Genomic DNA, 12,546 nt, shown 5'->3' on the forward strand with positions numbered 1-12,546 from the left:
TAGAACTCTTGAATCGTTAAGATTCTGACTTGTTGGATGGGGTTGGTGAGAACTTCCTAACATCTTCTTCGAATCTCTCGTCAGATCTCCGGATATTCGATCTTTTTGAGCTTGAAGGGGACCTCGGGGATCACCTTTTTCTTGGCCACAACTTCATAGAAGTGGTCTTGATGGACCTTTGAGATAAATCTCTCCATCTCCCATGCCTCGGAGGTGGAAGCAATTTCCTTCCTTTTCCTCTTTCTAGAGGTTTCTCCGGTCTTAGGTGCCATTAATGGTTATGAAAAAAAAAGCAACACTTTTTCCCATACCAAACTTAAAAGGTTTGCTCGTCCTCAAGCAAAAAAAGAAAGAAAGGAGGAGAAGAAGAAATGGAGGAAATTGAGGTGTGTGAAGGGTTCGGCCAAGGGGGTAGGAAGTGTTGGTGATGTGTGAAAATGAAGGAGTGTAGAGGGTTATTTATGGGGTAAGAGAGATAGGGGATCCATGTGAGAAGGGGTGGGTTTGGGAAGGAAATGGTTTTGAATTTGAATGGTAGGTAGGTGGGGTTTATTTTGGGAAATAGTGGATGGATGTGAGTGGTGGAAAGATTATGGGGTAGAGGGTAGGATTTGATAGGTGAATGATGTTTGGGGAAGAGTGTTATGGAAAGGTGTGAAGAAGGGAGAGAGTGAGTCGGGGTAGGTAGGGATCCTGTGGGGTCCACAGATCCTGAGGTGTCAAGGAATTCTCATCCCTGCACCTTTCTGGCGTTTAAAAGCCCACTGTGTGCCATTTCTGGCATTAAACGCCAGTCTGGCTGCCAATTCTGGCGTTTAACGCCCAGAATGCTGCCAGACTGGGCGTTAAACGCCCATTCTGCTACCCTTACTGGCGTTTAACGCTAGCCAGACACCAGACACCCTTTTCTGGCGTTAAACGCCAGTCTGTGTTCTATTTCTGGCGTTAAACGCCCAGAATGCTACCAGATTGGGCGTTAAACGCCCATTTTGCTATCCTTACTGGCGTTTAAATGCCAGTAAGCCCATTCACAAAGGTATGCTATTTTTGATGATGTTTTTTATTCCGCTTTAATTCTGCAGCTATTTTTGTGACTTCACATGATCATCAACCTAAAGAAAATATATACTAACAATGGAAAAGTAATTAATATAGATAAATAAAAATGGGTTGCCTCCCAATAAGCGCTTCTTTAATGTCAATAGCTTGACAGGAAGCTCTTACAGAGCTTCACAGATGCTCAGAGCATGGTTGTGGTCTCCCAACACCAAGCTTAGAGTCTGAATGTAGGGGCTCTTTCTAACTCTGTATTGAGAGAAGTGGTGCACGAAATTGTGATCATCAACAATGGCTCCAATAATTTGGTAGCTCTCACACGTGAATTACATTTAGTCACAATTCCGCACAACTAACCAGCAAGTGTACTGGGTCGTCCAAGTAATACCTTACGTGAGTAAGGGTCGATCCCACGGAGATTGTTGGTATGAAGCAAGCTATGGTCATCTTGTAAATCTCAGTCAGGCGGATAATAATTGATTATGGGAAACATAAAGAGATACTTGCTTAAATAATAAAGGATAGAAATACTTATGTAAATTAATGGTGGGAATTTCAGATAAGCGTATGGAGATGCTTGTCCCTGTTGAATCTCTGCTTTCCTACTGCTTTTATCCAATTTTATCACTCCCTTCTATGGCAAGATGTATGTAGGGCATCACCGTTGTCAATGGCTACATCCCATCCTCTCAGTGAAAAAGGTCCAAATGCTCTGTCACAGCACGGCTAATCATCTGTCGATTCTCAATCAGGTTGGAGTAGAATCCAGTGATTCTTTTGTGTTTGTCACTAACGCCCAGCCTTCAGGAGTTTGAAGCTCGTCACAGTCATTCAATCCCGGAATCCTACTCGGAATACCACAGACAAGGTTAGACTTTCCGGATTCCCATGAATCCCGCCATCAATTCTAGCTTATACCATGAAGATTCTGATTAAGGAATCCAAGAGATATGCGCCCAGTCTAAGGTAGAATGGAAGTGGTTGTCAGTCACGCGCGTTCATAGGTGAGAATGATGATGAGTGTCACGGATCATCATATTCATCAAGTTGAAGTGCAACGAATATCTTAGAACAGGAATAAATCGAATTGGATAGAAAATAATAGTAATTGCATTGAAACTTGAGGTACAGCAGAGCTCCACACCCTTAATCTATGGTGTGTAGAAACTCCACCGTTGAAAATACATAAGTGAAAGGTTCAGGCATGGCCGAATGGCCAGCCCCCATGATCTGAGAACTAAACGTCCCAAGATTGAATAATACAATCCCCAGATGTCTAATACAATAGTAAACTATCCTATTTATACTAGACAAGCTACTAGGGTTTACAGGAGTAAGTAATTGATGCATAAATCCACTTCCAGGGCCCACTTGGTGTATGTTTGGGCTGAGCTTGATCTATCCACGAGCTGAGGCTTCTTTTAGAGTTGAACACCAAGTTGTAACGTGTTTTGGGCGTTCAACTCCGGTTCGTGACGTGTTTCTGGCGTTTGACTCCAGACAACAACATGGAACTGGCGTTGAGCGCCAGTTTACATCATCTAATCACAAATAAAGTATGGACTATTATATATTGATGGAAAGCTCCGGATGTCTATTTTCCAACGCCGTTGAGAGCGCGCCATTTGGAGTTCTGTAGCTCCAGAAAATCCATTTCGAGTGCAGGGAGGTCAGATTCCAACAGCGTCAGCAGTTCTTTGTCAGCCTCCTTATCAGAGTTTTGCTCAGCTCCCCCAATTTCAGCCAGAAATTTCCTGAAATCACAGAAAAACACACAAACTCATAGTAAAGTCCAGAAATGTGAATTTAGCATAAAAAATAATGAAAACATCCCTAAAAGTAACTAGATCATACTAAAAACTACCTAAAAATAATGCCAAAAAGCGTATAAATTATCCGCTCATCACAACACCAAACTTAAACTGTTGCTTGTCCCCAAGCAACTGAAAATCAATTAGGATAAAAAGAAGAGAATATACTATAAATTCAAAAATATCAATGAATATTAATTCTAATTAGATGAGCGGGACTTGTAGCTTTTTGCTTCTGAACAATTTTGGCATCTCACTTTTTCCTTTGAAGTTCAGAATGGTTGGCTTCTCTAAGAACTTAGAATTATGGATAGTGTTATTGATTCTCCTAGTTAAGTATGTTGATTCTTGAACATAGCGACTTTTATGAGTCTTGGCCGTGGCCCTAAGCATTTTGTTTTCCAGTATTACCACCGGATACATAAATGCCACAGACACATGACTGGGTGAACCTTTTCAGATTGTGACTCAGCTTTGCTAGAGTCCCCAGTTAGAGGTGTCCAGGGCTCTTAAGCACACTCTTTTTGCTTTGGATCACGACTTTAACCACTCAGTCTCAAGCTTTTCACTTGGACCTGCATGCCACAAGCACATGGTTAAGGACAGCTTGATTTAGCCGCTTAGGCCTGGATTTTGGTTCCTTGGGCCCTCCTATCCATTGATGCTCAAAGCCTTGGATCCTTCTTACCCTTGCCTTTTGGTTTTAAGGGCTATTGGCTTTTTTTGCTTGCTTTTTCTTTTTCTTTTTTTTTCGCAATTTTTTTTCACAAGCTTTTGCTTTTTCACTGCTTTTTCTTGCTTCAAGAATCAATTTCATGATTTTTCAGATCATCAATAACATTTCTCTTTGTTCATCATTCTTTCAAGAGCCAACAATTTTAACATTCATAAACAACAAGATCAAAAATATGCACTGTTCAAGCATTTATTCAGAAAATAAAAAGTATTGTCACCACATCAATATAATTAAATTAAATTCAAGGATAATTTTTCGAAATTTGTGTACTTCTTGTTCTTTTTTAATTAAAAACATTTTTTTTATTTAAGAGATGTGAAGGATTTATGGAATTTTATTCATAGCTTTAAGACATAGTTACTACATACTAATGATCATGAAGTAGAGACACAAAACATAAATAGACATGAAGCATAAAAATCGAAAAAAACAGAGAAATAAGAACAAGGAATGAGTCCACCTTAGTGGCGTCTTCTTTTTGAAGGACCAACAATGTCTTTAAGCTCTTCTATGTCCCTTCCTTGCCTTTGTTGCTCCTCCCTCATTGCTCTTTGATCTTCTCTTATTTCATGGAGAATGATGGAGTGCTCTTGATGTTCCACCCTTAATTGTTCCACATTATAACTCAAATCTTCTAAGGAAGTGTTGAGTTGTTCCCAATAGTTGTTGGGAGGAAAGTGCATCCCTTGAGGCATCTCCGGGATTTCTTGGTGATGAGCTTCCTCATGCGTCCCTTGGGCTCCATGAGTGGGCTCTCTTGTTTGCTCCATCCTTTTCTTAGTGATGGGCTTGTCCTCCTCAATGAGGATGTCTCCTTCTATGATAACTCCAGCTGAGTAACATAGATGGCAAATAAGATGAGAAAAAGCTAGCCTTGCCAAAGTAGAGGACTTATCGGCTATTTTGTAGAATTCATGGGAGATGACTTCATGAACTTCTACTTCCTCTCCAATCATGATGCTATGAATCATGATGGCCCGATCCACAGTAACTTCAGATCGGTTGCTAGTGGGGATGATGGAGCGTTGAATGAACTCCAACCATCCTCTAGCCACAAGCTTGAGGTCCAGTCTTCTTAGTTGAACCCACTTGCCTTTGGAGTCTCTTTTCCATTGAGCTCCTTCCACACATATGTCCATAAGGACTTGGTCCAACCTTTGATTAAAGTTGACCCTTCTAGTGTAGGGGCGTACATCTCCTTGCATTATGGGCAAGTTGAACGCCAACCTCACATTTTCCAGACTAAAATCTAAGTATTTCCCCCGAACCATTGTAAGATAGTTCTTTGGATTCGGGTTCATACTTTGATCATGGTTCCTAGTGATCCATGCATTGGCATAGAACTCTTGGACCATTAAAATCCCGACTTGTTGAATGGGGTTGGTTAGAACCTCCCAACCTCTTCTTTGGATCTCATGTCGGATCTCCGGATACTCATTTTTCTTGAGCTTGAAAGGGACCTCAGGGATCACCTTCTTCTTGGCCACAACATCATAGAAGTGGTCTTGATGGGCTTTGGAGATGAATTTTTCCATCTCCCATGACTCGGAGGTCGAAACTTTTGTCTTCCCTTTCCCTTTTCTAGAGGATTCTCTGGCCTTGGGTGCCATCAATGGTTATGGAAAAACAAAAAGCTTATGCTTTTACCACACCAAACTTAAAATATTGCTCGCCCTCGAGTAAGAGAAGAAAGAAGAGAAGAAGAAGAAGAAGAAATATGGAGGAGAAGGAGAGGTGTAGGTTTCGGCCAAGGTATAGAAGAGGGGGTTGTGTTGTGTAAAATGAAGTAGAATGGAGGGGTATATATAGGGAGGGGGGAGAGGGTAGGTTCGGCCATTTAGGGTGGGTTTGGGTGGGAAAGATTTTTGAATTTTGAAGATAGGTGGGGTTTATGGGAAAGAGTGGAGGGATGTGAGTGGTGATGTGGGTAATTGGGAAGAGAGATTGAGGTGATTGGTGAAGGGTTTTGGGGAAGAGTGTTTATTGGAAAGAGAGAATGAATGTTGAGAAGAAGGGAGAATATGTTAGGTGGGGATCCTGTGGGGTCCACAGATCCTGAGATGATCCTGTGTGGTCCACAGATCCTGAGGTGTTAAGGATTTACATCCCTACACTAATTAGGCATGTAAAATGCCTTAGCATACCATTCTGGCATTTAAACGCCGAAGTGATGCACGTTCTGGGCGTTCAACGCCCATGTGCAGCATGTTTCTGGCGTTAAACGCCAGTTCCATGCTTGTTACTGGCGTTCAGCGCCAGCTTTCCTCAGGGCACATTCCTGGCGTCCAAATGCCAAGATGTTGCTTGTTTCTGGCATTCAGCGCCAGATCCATGCTCTGTTCTGGTGTTGAATGCTAGCCAGATGCACCTTACTGGCGTTTAAACGCCAGTAAGTCCTTCCTCCAGGGTGTGATTTTTCCTCTGCTGTTTTTGATTCTATTTTTAATTTTAATATTTTTTTCGTGACTCCTCATGATCATGAACCTACTAAAACACAAAATAATAATAAAATAAAAATAAAATTAGATAAATAAAAATTGGGTTGCCTCCCAACAAGTGCTCTTTTAATGTCACTAGCTTGAAAGTGGGCTCTCATGGAGCCTTAGAGAAGTTCAGAGCATGATGAAGGTTTTCCAACACCAAACTTAAAGTTTGAATGTGGGGTCTTCTCAACACCAAACTTAAAGTTTGGTTGTGGCCTCCCAACACCAAACTTAGAGTTTGATTGTGGGGGCTCTTTTGGACTCTGTACTGAGAGAAGCTCTGCATGCTTACTCTCTTTTGTTAGAGAGGGATGGCCGTGTGCCTTAAACACAAGGTAGTCCCCATTCAATTGAAGGACTAATTCTCCTCTGTTAACATCTATTACAGCACCTGCTGTGGCTAGAAAAGGTCTTCCAAGGATGATGCATTCATCCTCTTCCTTCCTAGTGTCTAGGATTATGAAATCAGCAGGGATGTAAAGGCCTTCAACCTTTACTAACATGTCCTCTACTAATCCATAAGCTTGTCTTACTGACTTGTCTGCCAATTGTAATGAGAATAAGGCAGGCTGTACCTCAATGATCCCTAGTTTCTCCATTACAGAGAGTGGCATAAGATTTATGCCTGACCCCAGGTCACACAGAGATTTTTCAATGGTCATGGTGCCTATGGTACAGGGTATTAAGAATTTTCCAAGATCTTGTTTCTTTTGAGGTAGAGTTTGCTGAACCCATGTATCTAGTTCACTAATGAGCAAGGGAGGTTCACCTTCCCAAGTCTCATTACCAAACAACTTGGCATTCAGCTTCATGATAGCTCCTAGATATTGAGCAACTTGCTCTCCAGTCATAACTTTATCCTCTTCTGAGGAAGAATAGTCTTTAGAGCTCATGAATGGCAGAAGGAGATTTAGTGGAATCTCTATGGTCTCTATACGAGCCTCAGATTCCTTTAGGTCCTTAATAGGGAACTCCTTCTTGCTTGAGAGACGTCCCAGGAGGTCTTCCTCACTAGGATTTTCGTCCTTCTCCTCCCTTGTGCATTCGACCATATTGATTACATCAATGGCCTTGCACTCTCCTTTTGGATTCTCTTCAGTATTGCTTGGGAGAATACTGTGAGGAGTTTCAATGATTTTCTTACTCAGCTAGCCCACTTGTGCCTCCAAATTTCTAATGGAGGATCTTGTTTCACTCATGAAACTTAAAGTAGCCTTAGACAGATCAGAGACTATGTTTGATAGGTTAGAGGGGCTCTGTTCAGAATTCTCTGTCTGTTGCTGAGAAGATGATGGAAAAGGCTTGTTATTACTTAGCCTGTTTCTTCCACCATTATTAAAGCCTTGTTGAGGCTTTTGTTGATCCTTCCATGAGAAATTTGGATGATTTCTCCATGATGAATTATAGGTGTTTCCATAAGGTTCACCCATGTGATTTACCTCTGCCATTGCAGGGTTCTCAGGATCATAAGCTTCTTCAGAAGTTGCCTCTTTAGTACTGTTGAATACATTTTGCCATCCATTCAGACTTTGAGAGACCATGTTGACTTGCTGAGTCAACACTTTGTTCTGAGCCAATATGGCATTCAGAGCATCAATTTCAAGAACTCCCTTCCTCTGAGGCGTCCCACTATTCACGGAATTCCTCTCAGAAGTGTACATGAATTGGTTATTTGCAACCATGTCAATAAGTTCTTGAGCTTCTACAGGCGTTTTATTTAGGTGGATAGATCCACCTGCAGAATAGTCCAATGACATTTTAGAAAACTCAGATAGACCATAATAGAATATATCTAATATGGTCCATTCTGAAAATATGTCAGAAGGACACTTTTTGGTCATCTGCTTATATCTTTCCCAAGCTTCATAGAGGGATTCACCATCTTTTTGCTTGAAGGTCTGAACATCCACTCTAAGCTTGCTCAACTTTTGAGGAGGAAAGAATTTATCCAAGAAGGCCGTGACCAGCTTATCCCAGGAGTCTAGGCTATCTTTAGGTTGTGAGTCCAACCATGTTCTAGCTCTGTCTCTTACAGCAAAAGGGAAAAGCATGAGCCTGTAGACTTCAGGATCTACTCCATTCGTCTTTACAGTCTCACAAATCTGCAAGAACTCAGTTAAAAACTGGTAAGGATCTTCAGATGGAAGTCCATGAAACTTGCAGTTCTGTTGCATTAGAGCAACTAATTGAGGTTTCAGCTCAAAATTGTTTGCTCCAATGGCCGGAATGGAGATGTTTCTTCCATCAAATTTGGAAGTTGGTTTAGTGAAATCACCAAGCATCCTCCTTGCATTATTGTTGTTGGATTCGGCTGCCATCTCCTTTTCTTGTTCGAAAATTTCAGAAAGGTTGTCTCTGGATTGTTGTAATTTAGCTTATCTGAATTTCCTCTTCAGAGTCCTTTCAGGTTCAGGATCAGCTTCAACAAGAATGCCTTTTTCCTTGTTCCTGCTCATATAGGGAAGAAGAGAACAAGAAAAGAAAGAGGAATCCTCTATGTCACAGTATAGAGATTCTTTTATGTTAGTAGAGAAAGAAAGGGAATAGGAGTGAAGAAGAATGAATAGGTAGGGGTAGTGATTTGAGATGAAGAGAGGTGAAGAGAAGTGTTAGTAAATAAATGAATAAATAGAAGAATGGGAGAGGGAAGAAATTTCGAAAATAAATTTGAAAAGAAGTTAAATGATTTTCGAAAATAAAAGATAAGATAGAATTAAAATTAAAACAATTAATTAATTAAAAAAAAATTTAAAAAAAAAGGATGAGATATTTTCGAAAATTAGAGAGGGAAAAGTAGTTAGGTGGTTTTGAAAAAGATAAGAAACAAACAAAAAGTCAAATAGTTAGTTGAAAAAGATATTAAAATCAAATTTGAAAAGATAAGAAGATAAGAAGTTAGATAAGATATTTTGAAATTAAATTTTTGAAAAAGATAAAATTTTGAAAAAAGATAAGATAAAAAGATAAGATAAGATAGATTTAATTTTGAAAATTAAAATTAATTACTTAACTAACAAGAAATTAAAAGATAAGATTCTAGAATTTAAAGATTGAACCTTTCTTAACAAAAAAGTAACAAACTTCAAATTTTTGAATCAATCATATTAATTGTTAGCATAATTTTCGAAAATTTGAAATAAAGTTAAGAAAAATATTTTTGAAAAATAATTTCCAAAATTTTCGAAAAAAATAGAACAAATGAAAAAGATATGATTTTTGAAAAGATTTTTAAAATTGAAAATTTGACTTGTCTTACAAGAAATAACTAATTTTAAAAATTTTTGACTAAGTCACCTCAAATTTTCGAAATTTTGGAGAGGAATAAGGAAAAGATATTTTTTATTTTTAAATTTTTGATGAGGAGAGAGAAAAACACAAAAGTGACCCAAAACATGAAAATTTTGGATCAAAACACAAGATGCATGCAAGAACACTATGAATGTCAAGATGAACACCAAGAACACTTTGAAGATCATGATGAACATCAAGAACATATTTTAAAAAAATTTTTGATGCAAAGAAAACATGCAAGACACCAAACTTAGAAATCTTTAATGCATGGACTCTAACAAACGAAAAATGCATATGAAAAACAATAAAAGACAAAACAAGAAATCATCAAGATCAAACAAGAAGACTTACCAAGAACAATATGAAAATCATGAAGAACACTATGAATGCATGGAATTTTCGAAAAAAATAATGCATAAATTTTAAAAACATGCAATTGACACCAAACTTAAAAATTGACTCAAAACTCAAACAAGAAACATAAAATATTTTTTATTTTTATGATTTTATGATTTTTTTGTATTTTTGTTATTATTTATTTTTTTTTGAAAATTATATTTTTGAAAAACGAAAATAAAGAAAAATTTTTGAAAGATTTTTGAAAACTTTTTTGAAAAGAAAATAAAAAGAAAATTACCTAATCTGAGCAACAAGATGAACTGTCAGTTGTCCATACTTGAACAATCCCCGGCAACGGTGCCAAAAACTTGGTGTTGTTGCCGGATCAGAAAAACTTGGCGCTGTGGTTGCACATAATTGTAATTCAAACAATCCCCGGCAACGGTGCCAAAAACATGGTGGACAAAATTGTGATCATCAACAATGGCTCCAATAATTTGGTAGCTCTCACACGTGAATTACACTTAGTCACAACTCCGCACAACTAACCAGCAAGTGTACTGGGTCGTCCAAGTAATACCTTACGTGAGTAAGGGTCGATCCCACGGAGATTGTTGGTATGAAGCAAGCTATGGTCATCTTGTAAATCTCAGTCAGGCGGATAATTTGATTATGGGAAACATAAAGAGATACTTGCTTAAATAATAAAGGATAGAAATACTTATGTAAATTAATAGTGGGAATTTCATATAAGTGTATGGAGATGCTTATCCCTGTTGAATCTCTGCTTTCCTACTGCTTTTATCCAATTTTATCACTCCCTTCTATGGCAAGCTGTATGTAGTGCATCACCGTTGTCAATGGCTACATCCCATCCTCTCAGTGAAAAAGGTCCAAATGCTCTGTCACAGCACGGCTAATCATTTGTCGGTTCTCAATCAGGTTGGAGTAGAATCCAGTGATTCTTTTGCGTCTGTCACTAACGCCCAGCCTTCAGGAGTTTGAAGCTCGTCACAGTCATTCAATCCCGGAATCCTACTCGGAATACCACAGACAAGGTTAGACTTTCCGGATTCCCATGAATCCCGCCATCAATTCTAGCTTATACCACGAAGATTCTGATTAAGGAATCCAAGAGATATGCGTCCGGTCTAAGGTAGAACGGAAGTGGTTGTCAGTCACGCGCGTTCATAGGTGAGAATGATGATGAGTGTCACGGATCATCACATTCATCAAGTTGAAGTGCAACGAATATCTTAGAACAGGAATAAATCGAATTGGATAGAAAATAATAGTAATTGCATTGAAACTTGAGGTACAGCAGAGCTCCACACCCTTAATCTATGGTGTGTAGAAACTCCACCGTTGAAAATACATAAGTGAAAGGTTCAGGCATGGCCGAATGGCCAGCCCCCATGATCTGAGAACTAAACGTCCCAAGATTGAATAATACAATCCCTAGATGTCTAATACAATAGTAGACTATCCTATTTATACTAGACAAGCTACTAGGGTTTACAGGAGTAAGTAATTGATGCATAAATCCACTTCCAGGGCCCACTTGGTGTATGTTTGGGCTGAGCTTGATCTATCCACGAGCTGAGGCTTCTTTTGGAGTTGAACGCCAAGTTGTAACGTGTTTTGGGCGTTCAACTCCGGTTCGTGACGTGTTTCTGGCGTTTGACTCCAGACAACAACATGGAACTGGCGTTGAGCGCCAGTTTACATCGTCTATCACGAATAAAGTATGGACTATTATATATTGCTGGAAAGCTCTGGATGTATACTTTCCAACGCCATTGAGAGCGCGCCATTTGGAGTTCTGTAGCTCCAGAAAATCCATTTCGAGTGTAGGGAGGTCAGATTCCAACAGCATCAGCAGTCCTTTGTCAGCCTCCTTATCAGAGTTTTGCTCAGCTCCCTCAATTTCAGCCAGAAATTACTTGAAATCATAGAAAAACACACAAACTCATAGTAAAGTCTAGAAATGTGAATTTAGCATAAAAACTAATGAAAACATCCCTAAAAGTAACTAGATCATACTAAAAACTACCTAAAAACAATGCCAAAAAGCGTATAAATTATCCGCTCATCAAGAAGCTTTTCATGCTTCTTTTCCATGTTTACAGAAGAAGATCCTTGAGTCTTAAATACAAGGTAGTCCTCATTCAATTGAAGGACTAGCTCTCCTATGTCTACATCAATCACAGCCCTTGCTGTGGCTAGGAAGGGTCTTCCAAGGATGATGGATTCATCATCATCCTTTCCAGTGTCTAGGATTATGAAGTCAGTAGGGATGTAAAGGCCTTCAACATTCACTAAGACATCCTCTACAAGTCTATAAGCTTGTTTCATTGATTTGTTTGCCATCTCTAGTGAGATTCTAACAGCTTGTACCTCAAAGATTCCTAGTTTCTTCATTACAAAGAGTGGCATGAGGTTGATACCTGACCCCAAGTCACACAGAGCCTTTTCAAAGGTCATGGTGCCTATGGTGCAAGGTATTAAGAACTTTCCAGGATTCGATTTCTTCTGAGGTAATGTCTGCTGAATCCAGGTATTCAGTTCATTGATGAACAATGGAGGTTCATCCTCACAAGTCTTATTACCAAATAACTTGGCATTCAGTTTCATGATTGCTTCTAGATACTGAGCAACTTGCTCTTCAATAGTGTCTTCGTCCTCTTCAGAGGAAGAATACTCATCAGAGCTCATGAATGGAAAAAGTAAGTTCAGTGGAATCTCTATGGTTTCTGTATGAGCCTCATATTTCTTTGGTTCCTCAATCGGGAACTCCTTATTGGTCAGTGGACGTCCCTTGAGGTCTTCC

The sequence above is a fragment of the Arachis hypogaea genome, chromosome 3, assembly GCF_003086295.3.
Source record: "Arachis hypogaea cultivar Tifrunner chromosome 3, arahy.Tifrunner.gnm2.J5K5, whole genome shotgun sequence".
Classification (NCBI taxonomy): Eukaryota; Viridiplantae; Streptophyta; class Magnoliopsida; order Fabales; family Fabaceae; genus Arachis; species Arachis hypogaea.